Below are 21,559 nucleotides of genomic sequence, written 5' to 3'. Positions count from 1 at the left end.
CATAGGGTGTCCAGCACTGTAGCTTTCTGGTCGTTGAGTGAAGCTGGGTCTTGATGTTGAGATGGAGACCTCTGAGAGATTTTCGCCATTTGGTATTACGTGGAGCTGGTAGGTCTCTTGTGGACCAGTGTCCTGAAGTTGGCTCTCCCACCTCAGAGGCACAGCCCTGATGCCTGGCTGGAGCACCAAGAGCCTTTCATCCACACCGCTCAGAATATAAGGGAGAAAATAATAGAAAGAAAGAAAGAGGATAAAATAAAATAAAATAAAGCTATTATAATAAAAAAAAAGAAAAAAATTATTAAGAGTAAATGTATTCAGAAAAATTTTTTTTAATTTTTTAAAAATAGATTTATTAATTTTTTATAGTAAAAAATAAGAAAAAAATTTTTAAGAAAAAAAATTTTAATTTTTTTAAAATAAAAAAAATGAAAAAACTTATTAACAAATTTTTTAATTTCTAAAAAAAGAAAATACGGAAAAAATTATTAAGAAAACATATATTCGGGAAAAAAAAATTTTTTAAGTAAAAAAAACAAAAACAAAAACAAAAACGGACGGACCTAACCCTAGGACTAATGGTGAAAGCAAAGCTATACAGACAAAATCTCACCTAGAAGCATACACATATACACTCACAAAAAAAGGAAAAGGGGAAAAATTAATATATCCTGCTTCTAAAGTTCACCTCTTGAATTTGGGATGATTTGTTGTCTATTCAGGTATTCAACAGATGCAGGCACATCAAGTTGTTTGTGGAGCTTTAATCCGCTGCTTCTGAGGCTGCTAGGAGAGATTTCCCTTTCTCTTCTTTGTTCTACAGCTCCCAGGGTTCAGCTTTGGATTTGGACCCGCCTCTGCATGTATGTCGCCTGAGGGCGTCCGTTCCCCGCCCAGACAGAACAGGGTTAAAGGAGCAGCTGCTTTGGGGGCTCTGGCTCACTCAGCCCACAGGGAGGGAGGGGTACAGAGGAGGCGGGGCGAGCCTGCGGCGGCAGAGGCCGGCGTGACGTTGCAGCAGCCTGAGGCACGCAGTGCGTTCTCCCGTGGAAGTTGTCCCCGGTTCATGGGAGCCTGGCAGTGGCGAGCTGCACCGGCTCCTGGGAGGGGCGGTGTGGAGAATGACCTGTGCTCGCACACAGGCTTCTTGGTGGCGGCAGCAGCAGCCTTAGCGTCTCCTACCAGTCTCTGGGGTCCAAGCTGTTAGCCGCGGCTTGCGCCCGCCTCTGGGGTCCGCACTGATAGCTGCGGCTCGCGCCTGCCTCTGGGGTCCGCGCTGTTAGCCACGGCTCGCGCCCGCCTCTGGAGTTCGTCTAGGTGGCGCTCTGAATCCCCTCTCCTTGCGCGCCGCGAAACAAAGAGGCAAGAAAAAGTCTCTTGCCTCTTCGGCGGCTGCAGACCTCCTCTCCGGCTCCTTCCCGCGGCGCGCCAACCCCTTCAGGCTGTGTTCACGCCACCAGCCCCAGTCCTCTCCCTGCGATCCGACCGAAGCCCGCGCCTCAGCTCCCAGCCCCCGCCTGCCCCGGTGGGTGAGCAGACAAGCCTCTCGGGCTGGTGAGTGCTGCTCGGCGCTGAGCCTCCGTGCGGGAATCTTTCCGTTTTTCCCTCTGTGCCCCTGTTGCTGTGGGATCCGCGCTGATAGCCGCGGCTTGCGCCCGTCTCTGGAGTTCGTTTAGGCGGTGCTCTGAATCCCCTCTCCTTGCGCGCCGTGAAACAAAGAGGCAAGAAAAAGTCTCTTGCCTCTTCGGCAGCCGCATACCTTTTCCCGGACTCCCTCCCGGCTAGCACCGAAGCCCGAGCCTCAGCTCCCAGCCCCACCCGCCCCGGCGGCTGAGCAGACAAGTCTCTTGGGCTGGTGAGTGCTGCTCGGCGCCGAGCCTCTGTGCAGGAGTCTCTCCGCTTTGCCCTCCGCACCCCTGTGGCTGCGCTCTCCTCCGTGGCTCCAAAGCTCCCCCCTCTGCCACCCGCAGTCTCTGCCCGCAAAGGGGCTTCCTAGTGCGTGGAAACCTTTCCTCCTTCACGGCTCCCTCCCACTGGCGCAGGTCCCGTCCCTATTCTTTTGTCTCTGTTATTTCTTTTTTCTTTTACCCTACCCAAGTACGTGGGGATTTTCTTGCCTTTTGGGAGGTCTGACGTCTTCTGCCAGCGTTCAGTGGGTGTTCTGTAGGAGCAGTTCCACGTGTAGATGTATTTCTACTGTATCTGTGGGAAGAAAGGTGATCTCCGCATCTTACTCCTCTGCCATCTTGCCCCTCCTCCCTACCACACATTCTTTATCCATTTGTCTGTTGATGGACACTAAGGTTGCTTCCATGTCTTGGCTGTTATAAATAGTGCTGCTATGAACATTGGGGTGTAGTATCTTTTCAAATTTGAGCTTTTGTCTTTTCCAGCTATATGCCCAGGAGTGGGCTTGATGGATTATATGGCAACTCTATTTTTAGTTTTTTAAGGACCGTCCATACTGTTCTCCATAGTGGCTGCACCAACTTAACATTCCCACCAACAGTGTAGGAAGGTTCCCTTTTCTAAAGGAGTCTTTTTATAGTTGGATGCCATTTACTCATTTATTAATTCAGCAAGTATTTATTAACTTCCTACTATGTGCTTCTTCAGTACAATAATTTGTCAGCGATGATTTGAACATATTTTTATAAGGCCATCAAGCTTGAAGAAGATAAAGTGCAATGCTTTTAGACTCTGCTGCCGAAAGTGTGGTCCCTGGAGTGGTAACATTGGCATCACCTAGGAACTCATTAGAAATGCAGAGGCTCAGGCCCTGCCCATGATGTACTGAACCAGAATCTGCATTGAAACCGTATCCTCAGGTGATTTTCATATATCTTAAAGTTCAAGAAGACTGTGCAGTGGTGTATAAAAGTGTTAAGGATGCATTAGTAGATTTTAATTATTTGCAAATTATTGCTAACATGTACAAATACAGATTACAGACTGAGTTTTATTACCTCAGTGATGAAAAGAAGCTCTCCTTCAAAATCAGAGAGACATATTGCAGGGGCTTTAAGTCAAGCTCACTTTTTTGATTTGTTGGTAGTTTGACAAATCATTTTTGAAACATCTCTCTGTATGATATAGGCAGGAATGAAACATAGATCCTGGTTTCAGGGAACCTACATTTTATCAGGAGAGACAAACAATTACTCAATTATTAAAAATTATTTTGAGGACATAAAAGGAATGAAGTTCTGACACATGCTACAGCATGGATGAACCTTGAAACCATTGTGCTTAGTGAAAGAAACCAGTCACAAAAAAACACATTTTATATGATTCCATTCATATGAAAAGTCCAGAATAGGGAAAGTCTATAGAGACAGAAAGTCATTTAGTGTTAGCTTAGGGCTAGAGTAAGGATATTTAGGAGGGGGTCCAGGGATGGATAGGGCAGTGATAGATAAAGGGTATGTGTTTCTTTTGGAGATGACAAAAATGTTCTATGATTGGCTGTGGTGATGGTTGTACATATCTATGAATACACTAAAACCCATTGAATTCTACCCTTTAAATGTGTGAATTTTATGGTATGTGAATTATATTGATTAAAATGTTAACGATTATTTTGGGGAGGACTAGGAGAAAGAGTATTGGATTCTATGAGTGTGTATAGTGGGGGCTTTAGTCCTGGACACTAAAGGCTTCTTTGATTGGGTGTCTCTTTAATGGAGCTTTGAGGAATGGGTGAAAATCACCTGGGCAAGGGCAGGGGGATTCAGAGCATTCCAGGTAGAAGGAACAGCATTGCCTGGGGACTATGGTAGGAAGGTTCCACAACAAATGAAGACCTGAAAACCTAGTGTGATGGAGCACAGGGGCCAAGGGGAGGAGAGTGTCACGGGTGAGGCTGGTGAGATGTTGGGGCCCAGGTCATAAGGGGTCTGCAGGATGTAAATGTCTTTACACTAATACAATAGAAAATTACTGAAGAGCTTTAATAATGAACAGGTGTGATTTTTTAAAAATTTTTGATCACTCTTAATTTCGGGTAGAGAATGGATTGGGTAGGGACCAAGAATGGTAATGGAAGACCTTTATAGATTATTGTATAGTCCAGTGTTTGGACGGATGTGGTCACAGTGGAGGAGAATAATAGATGTTTCAGGACATGTTTTGAATGTAGAGTCAACACTTACTGATGGAGCGGGACTGGGTAAAGAAAAGGCTGAATCAAGGATGACTCTTGGGTTTCTGACTTGTACATCTCCATCAGTTCAGTGTTGGGCATGTTTAGTTTGAGAGAACTGTGGTCACACACATGGAGATGCTGAAGAGCTGTATTTAAAGGACTAGAACTCAAATGAGTGTTCTGGGCAGATGATGAAATTGAAGCGTTGTTAGCATGTGGGTGGTAGTTAAAGTCATGGGTGAAGATGAAATGGCTTCAATAGAGAACATAACATGAAAAGAGACTGAAGACCAAACCTCTAAGGAATGCCAGCACCGAAAGGTTGCATGGAAGAGGATGAGTCAGCTTAGGAGACTGAGAGGGGTATTCAGAGAAGTAGGAGGGAAACCAAAAGTATGGTTCAGTGAAATCAGAAGAAGAGAATGTATCATGAAGTAAGGAGTAGGAGCTCTGTTGAATGATGATCAGAGGTTACATACAATGATGATGGAAATGTTTATTGGCTTTAGCAAACAAGGAGGCTCTTTGTGACTTTATCAAGAGCATTTTCAATGGAGTGATGGGGCGGTAAACCAGATCGGAGCAGATTAAGGAGGGAGTGAGAAGTGAGGAAGTAGAAAGAGTGTGGAAACTCATTTGAACTGTTTAGCTGCAACAGGGTGGAGAGAGAAAGGACTGTGGCTGGAAGGGAAAAAAATGGGTTCAAGTCAGCATTTTAAAGGGCTTAAGCATGTTTAAACACTGATGAGAAGAGTCTAGTAAAAAGGGGAAATTTTTATAGGGAAAGAAGTGATGCTTTAATGATGTATTTTGATGCTTAATCAGATATTTCATATTCTGTAAATATTTACTGAGCTTTCACTTTGTGCCAGGCATTATACTGGAACTAGGGTTATAGCAAAGACAAGAAGTGTCTGCCCATTGGTTACTTCCCATGATGCCTCCTAGTGGCTAAAGTTCCTTAAGACCAGGTTCTCAGTCTTCACTCTGCTTTACCAGTATCTAGATAATGCCTGTCATACCAAAGATGTCAATAAATTTTGCTGAAATGTGTTATTAAACCCACTGTCAGTAGGTGTGATTTTGGGGTGATTGTTTCAATAATGGTGGCATATGTATTATACTTAGTAGTAATTACCAGTGGTAGGCAATGGTAAGGATTAGGTTTAGTAAGTACCTACCACTCACTAATGCCAAAAGAATTTCCCTCCATAGCTACCAACCCCTTAGAATGTCCCACAAGTGACTCCTTTTTGTCCCTCCCCTCCCCTCTCCATCTAGTTTCCCCATTCCATTGAGTCTACCTGTACCTATGGTAGATGTCAAGTCCATCCTATTCACTCAGGACCCATGGCCATTGTTTTAAACCTTCACTATTTCTCACCTGTGTTGATCTAACAGTCACCTAACCCATCTGACTTACCCTCTTCCAAGTCATCATCCTACACGGTTCCCAGAGAATGTTCTTAAGGCAAGTGGGTGTAACTCCCAGGTGAAAAGACTTCAGGATACACTTCAACCCTTTGTCATGTCCTCCTTGCCTGCATCTATCCAGCCTCACCACCAGCTTCCCCTACACCCCACATTCACTCATACCAAAATACCTGTCCACGTACACTGTCTTCTCTGGCTTTGTTTATTTGTTTTTGTTCTAGTTCTAAGACTTGATTCAAGCATCACTGCACTTCCTCTCCTGGAAACCTTCCCTCTACATGTCCAGACTGAGTCGGTTGCTTCCTTTCCTCTCTGCTCCTATAGGGCCGTGTCCATACTTCCTAATGCATCCTGCACTCTTTAGTATAATTGCTGTTTCTCAATTTCCCACACAGTGTAGAATTTGCTTGAGTTCCTCATAAATTTTGATTGAACAGTTCAATATTCAAGTAGATGAAAAATCTACTTACAATCACCTAAGCCTAGAACCTTACTCTTTCCTATGTAAACACAAAATAATTTGTGCACTGATTTAATATGCTCTGAATTACCCAGGAATACAACTACCATGTAAGTTGAGGGAAGGTGATACTTTGTTGTCTCTGTAACTGTATCGTTCTGCAAAATACATCACTGATGGCAGCATTGCTTGCTAAATCACGTCACCAATTCAGGAGCCCTGTATCAGTCTGCATTTGTAGCTGGCCTGTGCACGCTGACTTTGTGTGGGTGTGTGTGCACATGAATATACACTGATTTAGCCCTTATTTTAAAATGTCAAATATGAAGCATTCAGGTGCAACATTTATGCTGATTCTCTGTGTGTATACCTTTTTGTAGCCCTTATTTCAAATTATAAAATATATACAAAGGCATATTGAATGGTGTCTTATTTCTCATAATTCCATAGTTGCTCATTAGGTGGTGGGGGAGGGATAAATTAGGAATTTGGGAGTAACATATACACACTACTATATATGAAATAGATAATCAACAAGGACCTACTGTATAGCACAGGGAACTCTACTCAATATTCTGTAATAACCTATATGGAAAAAGAATCTGAAAAATTATGTATATATATATATATATATATATATATATATATATATATATACACACATATATATGTATAACTGAATTACTTTGCTGTACACCTGAAACCAACACAACATTGTAAATCAACTATACTTCAATAAAAAATTTGTGCACATATTTCCCTCATTATGTGTCCTTGTATAGTCATACCTGAATCACTATATATTGAAATATGTGCTATTTTATTATAAATCACTTTCCTTTTATTTTTTCCTTTATATCACAGATAGGAGATTTATATTGATTTTACAAAAGATAGAAAGGATATATATTACAAAATGTTTACTATGAAAGGAGGGCATGGATCTAAAAGGGGAAGAACATCGGTATTTAGTGTCCACTTTTTATAGCAGACACATAGGGTCTTATTTTGTTGCATCGACTTTTCTAAAATAGACACATTAATAAAATACTTTTTAAACAACTGTGATATATTTCTTCTTGTTTTAGCTTCAGGGGAATGATAATCATCGTTTTGTAAATGGTGAAAGAGGGAAAGGGAGACTCAGTGAATGGATGAAAGGCACTCGCCCACTTGGGAAGCCCTGGCAGGGGCTTCAGCCGATTGAAAAGTTGTGTTCTGTCCTTTGTCGGGCCCTGGTCTGGGCACTGAGGCATCTGGGTTTAGTCATACATACACCAGGACCATCTGCTTGACTTTGGGCACGTTCTTAGAGTTGACTGAGCCTCATTTTCTACAAATCTAAAATAAAAGGGATAGATTTGATTATTTTGATGTTTTTCACATTTGTTCCAATAACTGTGTCCCAGGAAGAATACTATGAAACACAGATGCATTTAAAACTATCCTGTTTACTAGGAAGAATTTTAGTACCAGAAAATTTGAATGTATAATGTGAACTTGACCATGAGAAAGGAAAACTCCCAAACCAAGAATGGTCAGGTGCTTTTCCTATTAACAGTTGTTCACTTTTTCTGCCAACCACTGGGGTTTGCTGGCTGAAATGGTTAGGGAAAATATTGCAAAAGAAAAGATTAAAATTGAGAAAATTCTTTTTATTAACTTATTTTGTTTTCTGAAAGTTGGGAAACAGCATGTGGTTCTGTCTTGGTAGTGGGAGATAGAAAGAGAATTGAAAGTCTGATTATTAAGGTTGTTTTTACTATTCAGAGTTTTTTTTGGTGCAGGTCCTCCTAGTCTAGGACATTATTTTTCTTTAGGCCGTGGTAGAGTTGTTAGATATAGAGAATACAAATACAGGACACCCAGTTAAATTTGAATTTCAGATAAACAAGTCATTTTTTAAAGTGTAAGTATGTTCCAAATATTATGTGGAGCAATGTGATTTCTAAAACGTTAATGTTAGCAGTCTGCTAATGTTTGAGGGTTTTTCTTGTCTGAGGTCCAAAAAATATCGCAAAGTTCCAGCCTTGAAGCAGCTCACAGGGGCCACAGTTGCTATGAGGGAGTTAAGTCCAGCAACCGTTGATAAGAACAGAGTGCTTTGGCTTGACTGTAAATAGTTACCTAGTTTAGCTAAGAAAGTCTGGGAAGGGCTACTCATCTTGAGCATCAAACTGTCAAAAATCTGCTCACAGTTACACCAGGGAGTCCACAGTGTAAATGGGAAAGAATGACTCGAGTCCCCACCCCGCTGACGAGTCACGCACTCTGGACTGTCATGAGGATCTGAAGGCGGTGGCTTCCGACAGAGGCCGCCCAGGCAAGTAGGTAAATATGGTAATAAACCTGCCCCCGGGGGCTGGATGGGCAGTGCAGAAGGGATGGACAGATGGAGTCTGGGTGGACAGGGAAGGAGTGTGTTGGTTTTGGCCTTGGAGTGTAAAAAACATCTGGGAAATAAAATGAATGAAGCTGACTGCAAATGTGAACCTTTGCCAAGATTGTGTAAGAAGGTGCAGCGAGGAACTGGAGCAGATACTGCCTTTCCTCTTCTTGGCCTCCAGCTTTGAGATTTAAAAAAACAACAGAGAAATCTCAGTGTTACACATGGGAACACTGGTCAGATTTATAAACGTTTATTAAGTTTGATTTTCCCCAGTTCCCCTGTGTGGTAAGTTGGTTGTTCTGGAAGTGGGTGGAGCTACCGTGTGATCTGAGAGCATGGGACGCGCAGAGCCTTCAATCAGCGTCTGTCTGGAGATGTCAGAGACGTCGTCTCTAGAGCTGGGAACAAGGAGGAATTCGAGGATCAGATGGCAGGAATGGGGAACAATAGTAAGAGGACTCAGTGTGAGGACAAAATCGGAAGGGAGACTATTTCCTCATGGGTGGGGAACAGCACCAGAGGCCTGAAGGAAAAGAGAAGATGCTGGGTGAACACAGCCTCCCTGGCCAGCCAGCTGCTCACGACCACGTGTGGAACTGGGAGGGCAGCCCTGACCCTCTGACTTCTTATCCCAGCGGGATATAGAAAACCCGGCAGCAGGCAGTGACACTGCCTCCTCCCCGTGGTCACAGTCCTCCGTGTTTGCAGTGTGGACCCTCCTTCCAGGCTCCAGGTCTCCGGATCCCTTCTCCTCCTGTGTCCTGTGGGTGTTCCCCAAACCCCACTTAGCTAGTCCTGACTGTCTTAGTGAGCACCCCCTTCCTGCTTGTCCTTCTGCTTGCATCTCATTTCTGCAGCATCAGCCTTCCAACATTTTTGATTAAATATACCTGTGAACAAAAATTGTTGAGTACTCGTCTCCAACATACATTTATTTCCTTATAAACTATATATAAGAATTATGTATATATATATAATTATGTATATAAGTATATAATTATGTAAAAACATATGGAATTATAAACAAATCTATATAAAACCAGAAATATATATATTATATAAATATTTATAAATAAATTATAAAAAATTTAAATTGATAAATAACAACTTTATTATTTATAATTTATAAATAAATTATAAATAAATACATAAAATATAAAATATATATAAGATAAAGTGTTTAGATATCGAAATAAAAAATGGAAGAGGTCAAAAAATTATTAAAATAAATGTATGTTTTTTTCCCACAATTCCATCTGTCCTCTTGGCCAAATCTTGGAGTACATCTGTGTGGTTGGGAGACCCCTGCTGGACAGGAGTGCACCTGGGTCTGAATCTGATCTGGTCTCATAGTCACAGCCTCCCTCACAGCCTCCCTCAGCTCCTGACTGGCTCTCCTTTCTGTAGTGCAGGGCCTGGAGCTCAGCACCCAATATCCAGGGTCAGAATGACTTGAGAATCTTTAGCTAAAAGCACTGACTTTCTGGCTTTCCCTCAGTACAGGAGTAAGTGATAAATACCTGAGTAATCTCATGCTGCCTCTGCTTGCTTCTCTGAGCAAGGAGGGATTCTGGCGCATGCCCCAATCAAGGGTAGATCTGGGAGGGGGAATGCCTCCAAGTGATAATGTGGTGACACCCCCAGAGGTCAGGAACCCTTGGGAAGTGGGAGAGGCTGGGTCTCTGAGAAACCTGAGGATATTGAAAATGAGGAAGAAGTTAGGAAGTTCTGTTACAAATGGGTCATGGGCTGCAATCAAATGTATATGCAATGAAATCTATGCATATATCAGAACAACTTATGAAATGTGTCATCAGTATTTAAGAGAAAAGATTAGAAATAAATCCTGCTAAATGATAGAAAATACCCTCAAATTAATAGTGAATTCCTGAAAATACTGTTTATCTTTATGCTTAGTTTCCTCATCTACTAATTTGCAGATAATATGGCTTCATTAGGACCTCACGGTTCTCACTAGGATAATTCAGTGATAAGGCATTTAGTGAAAGAAAATAGCCATTTGTTAGGCAACTGAACAGCTGCTAAAGCTTGTTGGAGACAAAGCACAGGGGACAAGCATTTTGCCACACCCACATGAGCTCATGTGGGAACTGTGGACCCAGCCTCACTCTGTTGGCAGCTGTTGGGAAAGGGCTCCCACTGCAGAACTGCTGCCTTCCCAATGGCGTGACCGCTGTGGCAGGTTCAGATCTTTCTAAACCACCCTCTTTTGTCCATCCACTCTTGCTTTTCCCCATCATCCATCATATCTCATTCAGGAAAGAGGTGAGTGGGGTCTCACTTCCCTTCACTTCTCTATCTTGAATACCTAAATTAATTTTTAAGCATTTATGTAAGAAAAGGCCTATCCCCCATCTTGATAAGTATTAATGTCCTAGTACTTTCAAAGCACAGTTTTAGGCAGGAAATGGGGAGATTGTGTTTGGATGGCAGTCCAATGACAGTTGGTGATAAATTTTTGTTTTGAGTAGGGAAACAAGTGTACAGTGATATCAGAGATACTTCTTGAATTACTGCCTAATTTTTTGGCAGGTATCATATTTCCCTTGGCAAGAAAAGGTTGTTTAGGGATGCCTTTTTGTCTTCATTCTGTATTACACTCTCTGGGATTTTTTTGCTTTGCTTCTGCTAATGTTAGAAGCTCAACTCCAAGAAAATAATGTACGGGGTTAAGCATTTTGTATTTTTATTGGGTTTAAAGAAATGCTGTATTCAGGCTGAGTTAACACTTTGTTCTAAACTTTGAAAAAATGATTTAATAACTGACAGTGCTTTGGAATCATCTCTTAAACACGTAGCAATGTTACTCTGAATTGGAATATATATATAGTTTATTTATTCAACAAATATTCATTGACTGCCTCCTTTCTGTCTGGCACTGTTCTAGAAGCTGAGGGTAATAATTTTGAACAAGACAATGGAGCTTATTCTTATTTTTTCGGTGGGGGGAAGAGTACAAAACTCAGTAAATAAACAAATTAATAAGATTACTTCAGATATTAAGTGTGGAAAAGAAAAATAAAGCAGAAGTATTTATCAGGGTCTCAGCAAGAAACAGAAGTGTACTAAAATTATAACTGAGAAAAGTTTAATAAAAGTTCTATTTATAAAGATATGGGCAGGAGATGAGTAAGGAAACCTCAGAAATTAATACAGTGCTTTAAGGCTGGGAACAGAGGCAAACCCTGAATTGGAGGACCCAGTTCCCTGAAGGATGGAGAGGACCAGGTGGAGAGGGCCGCTGTACAGAGGCTCTGACCTTCAGTGTGGGCCTCAGCCAGCCCTTAGGTCTCTCTGGGGATGGAACTGAGGAAGTAAGTTGTCCACCTCACGGGCTCCCCACTGGCCTAACCCACTGGAAGTCACGTGGCGAGGGAACTGGATGATGTAGTCCATACAGGTCAGCCTTCCAGGGAACAGAGCAGGGGGGAAAAACGTGGCCAGTGTGGGTCTCGAGGATCAGGGAAGACATCCAGAGCCAGAGGGAAATGGAACATTATATACAATGGTTGGTGATCTCAAATGTCATATTGATTCTGCCTCAAAGACACTTACAGTTTATTTGAAATGATCCAAAGTAAGTTTATGAAAACATAACTAGCAACATAAAACTGGTTATTGGTAATAAAAGTCTTATACACTATAACACTTATATTTGAGAAGAGGAAGGGATTGCTTCTACTTTGGAAGATGAAACACTGCATGGAGTGAGGGTAATTGCATTTGAGCTTAAGGAATGAGTAGAGTGTTCATTGTTGGGAAAGAAGAAGTGAACATTCCAGGACTATAAAACGTCATGGGCCAAAGTGCAGAGATAAGACATGTTTTAGGAACAATTTGGCTAAAGTGATTGGATGATTCTACAATCCTTTTAGACTCATAGACTTGTACTTAAAATAAACCTACTTCCTTCTCAACTTCCACTCAGTGTAGAAATTGCATTGGTAGGTACTAGCTTGCTGCCTTTCTCCCTCCCTCTCTTCCTTTCCCTTTCCCTTCCCCCTTCCTCCTTACCTGTGTGCCTTTTGACAAGCATTTATTGAGCATCTACAGTTTATACACAGTTGTAATAAGGCCCTGTATTGAACAAGACCGTGTTCTTACTCAGGAAGCTCAGTTTCAATTTTATCATTCCAGATGGTTCCAGTGATTCAGCAGGATCCTAATAGTAATAGCTAACATGTATTGAACATTTTTATATACCAGACACTGTCCTTATTTTCAGAGGACTTGGTTTGTCTTATGAGGAATGCATTAAAGATTTAGGAGAAGGGATTATTGAAATGATCTTCCACATTTTGGCCCTACAAAGGTGTGCTGGACTGTTTTAAAAGAAGCATCCATTTGCTGAAATATTAAATTGACTGACAACCTAGTGCATATCAAGTGTGCCTAAGATTTTAAATTTAACTAGTGTAAGAGGAAGCTCTTTTCATTGACAGACCCATACAGATTGAATTTGGGCCCCAAGTGAGTTCCTTCCTCTCCGTGGCAGCATTGCCCCTGCTTCCCCCCTTTCTGGGATTCCAGATCTCAATTCACAGGCAGCCAGGCAGGTGGAAACTTCATGCAGCGACGCGAAGGCAGGGAGCTGCAAGAGGCAGCAGGCCTGGGGAGGGAAGCACCCCCAGGCTCCGCTCCAGAGCAGGCTGAGATCTAAGGAGGGTGGAGCATGGTTTCTTTCCAGCGGAGGGAAGGGAGCTGACTTCCTTCTCTGTACTCAGAGAGATGTTCCTTTAGAGGCTTGCTGCGGTTTCTCTTCACTTCCAGTGTTGACAAGACAGAATTCATTTGGAAAAGGAGAGCTCCATGATTCATAATGAGCTATTTTGTGCTTTTAAAAACAACTCTTTAGAAACTGAATTTTCCTTATAACTCTTAAGTCTTCTCTTTTTAACCTTAGGCTCGTTTAAAGAAATGAAGTTGTGTACAAAAGTGGTGATGGCCTATATATTAGGAAAGGCCAGTATATTGCATTTTCCCTGCCCAACATATATGAATTGTAAATTGGTCTCCTATGGAAGTTTTTCCTCAAGAAACCTGGATAGAGTTTTAGTGCTAGTCTTATTAAATTTGTTCATTAAACATAGCTCAGGCACCGTAGTAATATTTAAACTGGAGTAATCATTGGGTTGCAAATGAGATATTATTATTATTATTATTATTATTATTTTGTTAGAACAACTCAGCAAAATATAATTCTGGTTTATTGTTGGACAACATTGTTTCACACATACATCAAACAGGCCAAAAAAATAAATAAATAAACAGCAACTTCATAGGCAAAAAAAGAAAAAAAAGAAACCTTTTATCTTTGGCTTTTTTAACCTTCTCATACAAATCAACTACTTATGGTACAGCTAAGTATATACACAAAAAGTGTTATGGGAATGCTCGGAATAAGATTGTTTTGTTGTTGTTGTTTTTGCTTTTTTTACAAGTTTTTTTTTCTCCTTTGAGATTATAATGAACATGGTCACACCACAAGTAAAGTCAGAAGTAGGACAGAGAACGCTCCGAAGGCTGGTTTGGTCATCGAGATCATTAAAAATGGCTGACCCCCTAACAATATGTACAAAAATATAAAATGTAAATAAAAAATACAAACAAATTTTCCTTTTTAAAGTACTTTAAGAAAAAAAGCAGGGCCTTGGAAGTTTTGGTTCTTTTTTTTCCCCTGTTGCAAATTCGCGTTGTGGTTTTGGTTGGGTGGTGGAGAGCGCGTGTGGCGCTGCCCTAAGTGGGCGGGCGGGCAGGCGGGACTCTCTACTCGAAGGTGACCACGTTTAGATTCTGAGACGGGAAGTGGAGGGTGAATAGGTCACGGTGGCCTTAGTTTAACTTTTCCTTTTTTGCTGTCCAGTCCTCCTTATCGGTCTTCCGCTTCTCGGTGTCAACATTGTCATTCTCATCATATTCAGCTGCCCGCTTGTCTGGAGCTGCCTCAGTGTCATCACCTTCATCTCCATCCTCTTCCTCACCATCACCTTCCTCCTCCTCCTCCTCCTCCCCCCTTCCTCCTCTTCTTCATCTACCTCAGTGTCGGCCTCCTGCTCTCCATTTGCCTCGTTAGCATTTCCATGAGCAGGTGCCTATCTTCCATTCTCCGCCTCCTCCACAACTTCCTTCTCTTTTAAGTCCTTGGTGGTGATTTCGGAGCTGGGGTCCACGGCCGCGTCTGACATGATGGGGCCCGCCGGTGATCCGACGCAGCGGATCAAAAAGAAAGCAGGAGTTCGACGACTCTGGCGATCAAGATGCCGGAGTCCGCGGTGGAGGCGGCGGAGGCACGTGGGGAGCCGGACAAGGGAACAATGCAAAGATGGCTTTTCAGAGCAGCCAGTCCAAGTGAGATATTATTAATGTGGTTTTAAAGAATGTGTTTCACACATTAAAGGAGTGTTTTAAATTTGCATTTTTACCGCTAAAATCCTGCAATCTAGGTATTTGAGAAGTTACTCTTAAGGTTATATGAGTGTTAACTTTCTCATCCTTCAACTTGCTTGCCAAGATTAATTCCAGATCAAATCCATATGGAGTGAGAGATACTGTTGAGCAGACCCCAGAGGTCCTGCCTGTGACAGGGGTGGTCTGAGGGTGAGAGATGGACTGTACTGGGGGTAGGAGGGAGGAGCAGCAGGCAGGGTCCAGTTTCAGAAACTAGCTTTTGGAAGGAGATGGAGGAGTGACGGGGTCCAGAGGATGGAGAAAATGCAGGATGTGGTCATGGGGATGCTTGGAGACAGGCTTTTGCCCTGTACCAGCAACAGAAAGTGGTTCTTCTAGGGCCTCTCCTGTGGAGCTTGCAATTAGGCAGCCTTTGCAAGCACTGGTACAGCCAGCTTTCTTCCAGACCCCAGAGAAAGGAAGCATGCACAAAAGACCATGGGAGAGAGACTCAGTTTGTGTGGAGGATCTCACGGACATAGAAGGAGACTGTCCGTGTCTGTGCTCTTAGCCTCCGACCAAAGCTACCAGGACCTCTCTGCTGGGGTGGACTGTGTTTCTGCTTTAAAACAAGCATGTGGAAGGACAGAGCACTCCTGAGACTTTTTTTTTCTTCCAGTTTTATTGAGATATAATTGACGCACAGCACTGTATAAGCTTGAGGTGTACAGCATCTTGATCTGATTTACATACATCGTGAAGTGATTCTCACAGTACATTTAGTGAGCATCCATCATCTCACATAGGTATAAAATTAAAGAAATAGAAAAATTTTTTTTTCTTGTAATGAGAACTCAGGATTTGTTCTCTTAACAACTTTTACATGTAGCATTCAGCAGTGGTAATTATATTTATTATGTTGTACATCCCTAGTACTGATGTATCTTATAACTGGAAGTTTGTACTTTTTGACTGCCTTCATCCAGTTCCCCCTCCCCACTGGACTTTTTTTAGCTGCTTGTCAACAAGAAAGAGAGAGAGGTTTTCTGTGTGTATTCAGTTTGGAGTGTCTGCTTGCACTAGGTCCATGCTAGAGGCAGTCGTAGTTCACTTACTGCATAACCTCTGCTTCTCCACACACCTGTGAGGCCTGAGTTTTTGCTCTCGGTGAAGCAGATTGGGGTTGACAGTAAAAAAAAAAAGGAGGAAAACTCAGTAGCCTTCTTGAATCAGATTAACAGAGACCAGATATGAGATCCTTTTTGAACCAGAAATTAAGGTAGATATGACTCAGCTTCCTAAAGTCAGATCTGTAATAAGTGAGAAAGTTCCCATAGTGGGGAAGGAGGTAAAGAACTCTTGATTCTAAGCAAAAGCCCCTCAGGCCCAGAATTTGGGCAGTTTAGTGTGTATTCTGTCCTCCCCTTATTTTCATAAAGGGGACTTCTGTGACCACTTGTTCTCTGGCTCATCCCAGACCCCAGTATGTGTTGGACAGTCTCAGAACTGCCTAGGACTGTGGAGTGGGCACCTCCACTCTTCTGGCAGAGTTTGGTGTCCAGCTGCATTCACAAGGGAAAGGACTAGGTGGACCTGGCATCTTTCTTCTCTTGTGAGAGATGCAGACCCTAGAGGAGAGGAAGAATGGAATCTGATGCTGACTGCTTCCTTTCCAAGACAGCCACGGATCCCTCAGCTCCAGAGGGTGTTAGGAGGAACTTCGGCATGTGCAGTCATGTGCAGTTGGGAAACTGGTGTTGGTGCCCAAACACAAGAGCAAAAGAAAGAAGGAAGGTGGGATCTCTCTGGAAAGTCAGAAGAGATTCCCTGGCCACAAGTAAGTGTAACACAGAACTCCTCAGAGAGAAGACAATGTAGCAGATTTGTCAGGACTCTAAAAAGTCTTCTTGGAGTAAGATGTAATGAGATGAAGGCATTTAGTCATTAACATTCCTGGGCCGGGCTGGTTCTCACAAGAAAAACACTGAGGGCTATCATTTGCACTTCCGACCACAACAGAGTAATCCTCCCACCATAAACAGCTATGGAACAGACAGAATAGATGAGGCAGCTGTTTGCAGGTGTTAGACAACAGGCAGAGCAGAGAAGCACAGGACAGGAGCCCTTGTTTGCCCTGGCTCTTGGGTTCAGGGATCCTTCCTGACTGTGGAGAAGTGAGGGGGAGCCTGAGAAAACAGTGGTCTTGCTGAGCTGAGAGGCAGGAATTGGGGTTTGGCGCTGCTGAACTTTGTGGATAGAGGGGCTGGAGAAGAGGAAGTTGCTCAGAGGGGACCCCAAAATCTGTGTGGGTGTTTATCCGAGGTCTGTGGCCCAGGCCTGGGCTGTGCACATACACCTCCTGTGAGGTGTAACTGGGGAGAGGAAAGCCCACGATGAGAAACCTGAGTTTGCCTAGTGCCAGGAGATGCTGGAGGGAGTTCCACCGCAGAGGTGGGGAAACCCCACTGAACAACATGGACATTCACTTGAGATCACAGAGAGTCCACATCCTAGGAATAAGAACCATTCCCTCAAGAAAGGACCATACCCTAAGAACACATGCCAACTCTTTAAAGGAAGACAACATAATTCAGGCTCTTTACAATGTGTCATATATAATTCCCAGTGTACAATATAATAAAACTTGCCAAACACCTGAAGGGCCAGAAAATATGACCCAGAGAAATGGACCCAAGATGACCCAGAGGTTAGATTTAGCAGATAAGGACTAAAGAAACTATTATAACTATGTTTAAGGACTTAAAGGAAGGGTTGGTCTTAATGATGGAACATGTGGGAATGTCAGCAAAAATAAAAATAGAAGCTATAAACATGATCTACATGGAAACTCTAGAAGTGAAAAACAATATCTGAAACAATATCTTAAGTAAAAAGTTCATTCTGATGAATAGAAAGAAAAAAGATTTTTAAAAAATGAACAGAGCCTAGAGACCTCTGGGACAATATAATCTATCATACACATAATTGGAGTTCCTGAGGGAGAAGAGAGTGAATGGGGCAACACAAAAATATATATATTTGAAGACATAGGGCTAAAAAGTCCCCAGTTTTGGAGACAAACATCATTGTGCATATCTAAGAATATCAGCAAATCCCAAGCAGGGTAAATAAAAAGAGATATATGCTTAGATATATCATCATCAAACTGCTAGAAACTAAAGATAAGGAGAAAGTCATGAAAGTGGCCAGAGGAGGGAGGGGGAAACACATTATACACCAGGGAACGACAGGTAAACTCTACAGATAATAAGCATAAGAAAGCTGGTGTGACTTTGTCTTTTCAGATGAAGTAAACAAAAACTGTCGCAGATCAAGGAGGACATTTCATGATGATAAAAGGACAGTTAAGCATGAAGACATAATCATCCTAAATGTGCATGTATCTAGTAACAGAGTTTCAAAATACCTGAGGCAAAATCTGACAGAACTAAATGAAGAAATAGTAAAATAGGTAAGTCAGAGATTTTAACAGCGCTTCTTAGTAATTGATGGACCAAGCAGAAAAAAAAAAAAAAAGAGCACATAAGTTTAAACAACTCTCCTCCACTGGACATAGCTGGCATTTATAGACCCTTTATCTAGCAATTGCAGAACATACATTGTTTTCAAGTACACCTGGAGTGTTTAACATCATAGATTGAATACTGGGTCATAAATAAATCTCAACACAATTAGAAGATTGAAAGCATAGAGACTATATGTTCTCTGACCACAGTGAAATTAAGTTAGAAATCAGGGACTTCCCTGGTGGTCCAGTGGTAAAGAATCTGCCTTACGATGCAGGGGACGTGGGTTTGATCCCTGGTCAGGGAACTAAGATCCCACATGCCGCAGGGCAACTAAGCCTGCACGCCCAAACTACTGAATCCGCGCACCTCAGCTAGAGAGTCCGCGTGCCTCAAGCTACAGAGCCCACACACTCTGGAGCCTGCGTGCCACAACTAGAGAAGAGAAAACCCACATGCCACAACTAGAGAAAAGCCCGTGCACTGCAACAAAAGATCCCTCATGCCTCAACGAAGATCCTGCGTGCTGCAGCTAAGACCCAACATAGCCAAAAATAAATAAAATAAATAAATAATAAATAAATCTTAAAAAAAAAGAAATCAATAACAAAAGTATTTCTAGGGAAAAAAAAACCCAAATATTTGAAATTAAGTAACACTCTTCTAAATAATCCATAAATCAATGAAGAAATTGAAAAAAATTAGAAAATATTTTGAACTGAATGATGATAAAAATACAACATTAAAGTTTGTGGGGTGCAGTTAAAGCAGTTATTAGAGGGAAATGTTTCCATAACTATTAAAGAAGAAAGGTATAAGATAGAGCAAAGTAGTACATAGAAGAAGGGAGTTACAATATAAAGAGAAAAGCAGAATTTCATAAAGTAGAACATAAATATTAGAGAAAATTACCAAATGAAAGAATTGAAAAGATTAATAAAAATTATCCCCTAGCAAGAGTAATCAAGAAAAAAAGAATTATCAATAATAGGAATGAAAATAAGGATATTATTACAGACCCTACAAATGTTAAAAAGATACTATGCAAAACTTCATGTCCATAAATTCAATAACCTCTATGAAATGGACAAATAACCAACTTTACAAAACTGTCACAAAAAGAAAAGAACAACCTCCGTAGCTCTATATCTAATTAAGAAATAGAATTTATAATAACTATCCACCCCTCTTCCTCAAAAAAAAATCTCCAGGCTCAGATGGTATTATGGGTGAATTCTATCAGACATTTGAGAAAGAATTAATACCAATCTCACATAAACCCAAAAAACAGAGGGTGAGGGAATGTTTTCCAATTCATGTTATGAGCCCACGATAATTCTGACATTAAAACCTGATCAAGACATTATCAATAAATGAAATTACAACCAGTATCTTCCATAAACATAGACACAAAAATCTTCAACAATATATTAGAGAAATCCAATGATGTATGAAAAGGATAATAAAGCCAAGTGGGGCTCATTCCAGGAATACAAGGTTGTTCAACATTTGAAAATCTATGTAATTAGCCACATTAACAGAAAAAAATGAAAACTTTATTATCTCAGTAAACAGAGAAAACATGTTTGACAAAATTCAGCACTTATTCAAGGTTATAAAAAACTGCTGTCAACAATCTGGAAATGGGACTTGATAAAGGGCATCAATGAGAAAGTTACAGCTAACTTCATACATAATGATGAGAGACAATGATTTCCCCCTAAGATCACAAAAGAGGCAAGAATGCTTATTTTCACCACTTCTATTTGATACTGTGCTATGAAGGTCCTTACTGGAACAATAAGGCAAGAAAAATAAATAAAAAAAGATTGGACAGGATGAGGTAAAAAGTCTTATTCATAGATGTTTATGTAGAAGACCCTAAGAAATCTATAAAAGTTTACTAGTAAGTGATTTTAGCAAAATATTAGGATATAAGGTAAATATACAAAAAGCAATTGTTTTTCTACATATTTGCAGCAAAGAGTAGTAAATGAAATTTTTAAAAATATAATTTTTAAATCATATCAAAAAGAAGATACTTAGGAATAAATTTAATAAAAGATGTGTAGGACCTGTACAGTGAAAATTACAAAACTTTGTTGAGAGAAAACAAAGATGATGTAAATCAATAGAAAGACATATAATGTTCATAGACTGGTATACTTAATACTTTTAAGATAAAACTTCTTCTCAAATTGATCTATAGCTTTATCTTAGCCCCAATAAACATTCCAACAGACTTATTTGATAATAGTTGCAAGTTGATTGTAAAATCTGTATTGTAATACAAAGGATCTGGAATAGCCAAACATTTTTCAAAAAAAAGTTGAGAGACTTACCCTAACTGATTCAAGAGTTTGTATAAAGCTATGGTAATTAAGAGAGTGCTGTACTGGCATAAAGACAGACAAATTGGTGGAACAGAATTGGAGTCCAAGAAGAGATCTTCACTGTTGATTTTTGACAAAGATAACAGGGCAATTCAATGGTGAAAAGAAAGTCTTTTCAATAAATAATTGTGAAGTGATTGGATATCTGTATAGGCAAAACGTTGACCATATTCTCATACCATACACAAAATTAATTTGAAGTTGCTTGTAGACTGAAATGTAAAAGCTAAAACTTTCAAAATTCTAGAAGAAAACACAGGATAATGTCTTTGCACTCTTGAGTAGGAAGAGATGTCTCAGAGAGGACAAGAAAAGCCCAAACCATAAAGAAAAAAACCAAACTGGTAAAATTTAACTTCATAAAAATTAAAAAGTTCTGCTCATCAAAAGATACCATTAAGGGGGCTTCCCTGGTGGCGCGGTGGTTGAGACTCTGCCTGCTAATGCAGGGGACACGGGTTCGAGCCCTGGTCTGGGAGGATCCCACATGCCGTGGAGCAACTGGGCCCGTGAACCACAACTGCTGAGCCTGCGCGTCTGGAGCCTGTGCTCCGCAACAAGAGAGGCCGCGATAGTGAGAGGCCCGCGTACCGCGATGAAGAGTGGCCTCCACTTGCCGCAGCTAGAGAAAGCCCTAGCACAGAAACGAAGACCCAACATAGCAATCAATCAATCAATCAATAAATCTTTAAAAAAAAAATACCATTAAGAAAATGAAAAAGTAAGCTACATATTGGGAGAATATATTTGCCAAATTGCTATAATCAATAATAAAATATCAAAGTCCATAAAATGGGCAAAATA

General features: G+C 41.1%; 1 pseudogene across 1 annotated transcript; it reads right to left on the bottom strand.

Annotated features, from left to right (window-relative positions):
- Positions 1 to 1,596: 1,596 nt before the first annotated feature.
- LOC309628452 lies at positions 1,597 to 21,150 on the bottom strand (annotated as a pseudogene). The gene has a single exon. The product of its transcript is annotated as an uncharacterized misc_RNA (transcript).
- Positions 21,151 to 21,559: the final 409 nt, after the last annotated feature.

This window comes from Balaenoptera borealis, assembly GCF_965194805.1.
Source record: "Balaenoptera borealis genome assembly, chromosome: 4".
Lineage (NCBI taxonomy): Eukaryota > Metazoa > Chordata > Mammalia > Artiodactyla > Balaenopteridae > Balaenoptera > Balaenoptera borealis.
The sequence above is the reverse complement of the archived record's forward strand: the minus strand, read 5'-3'. Positions and strand labels throughout refer to the sequence as shown.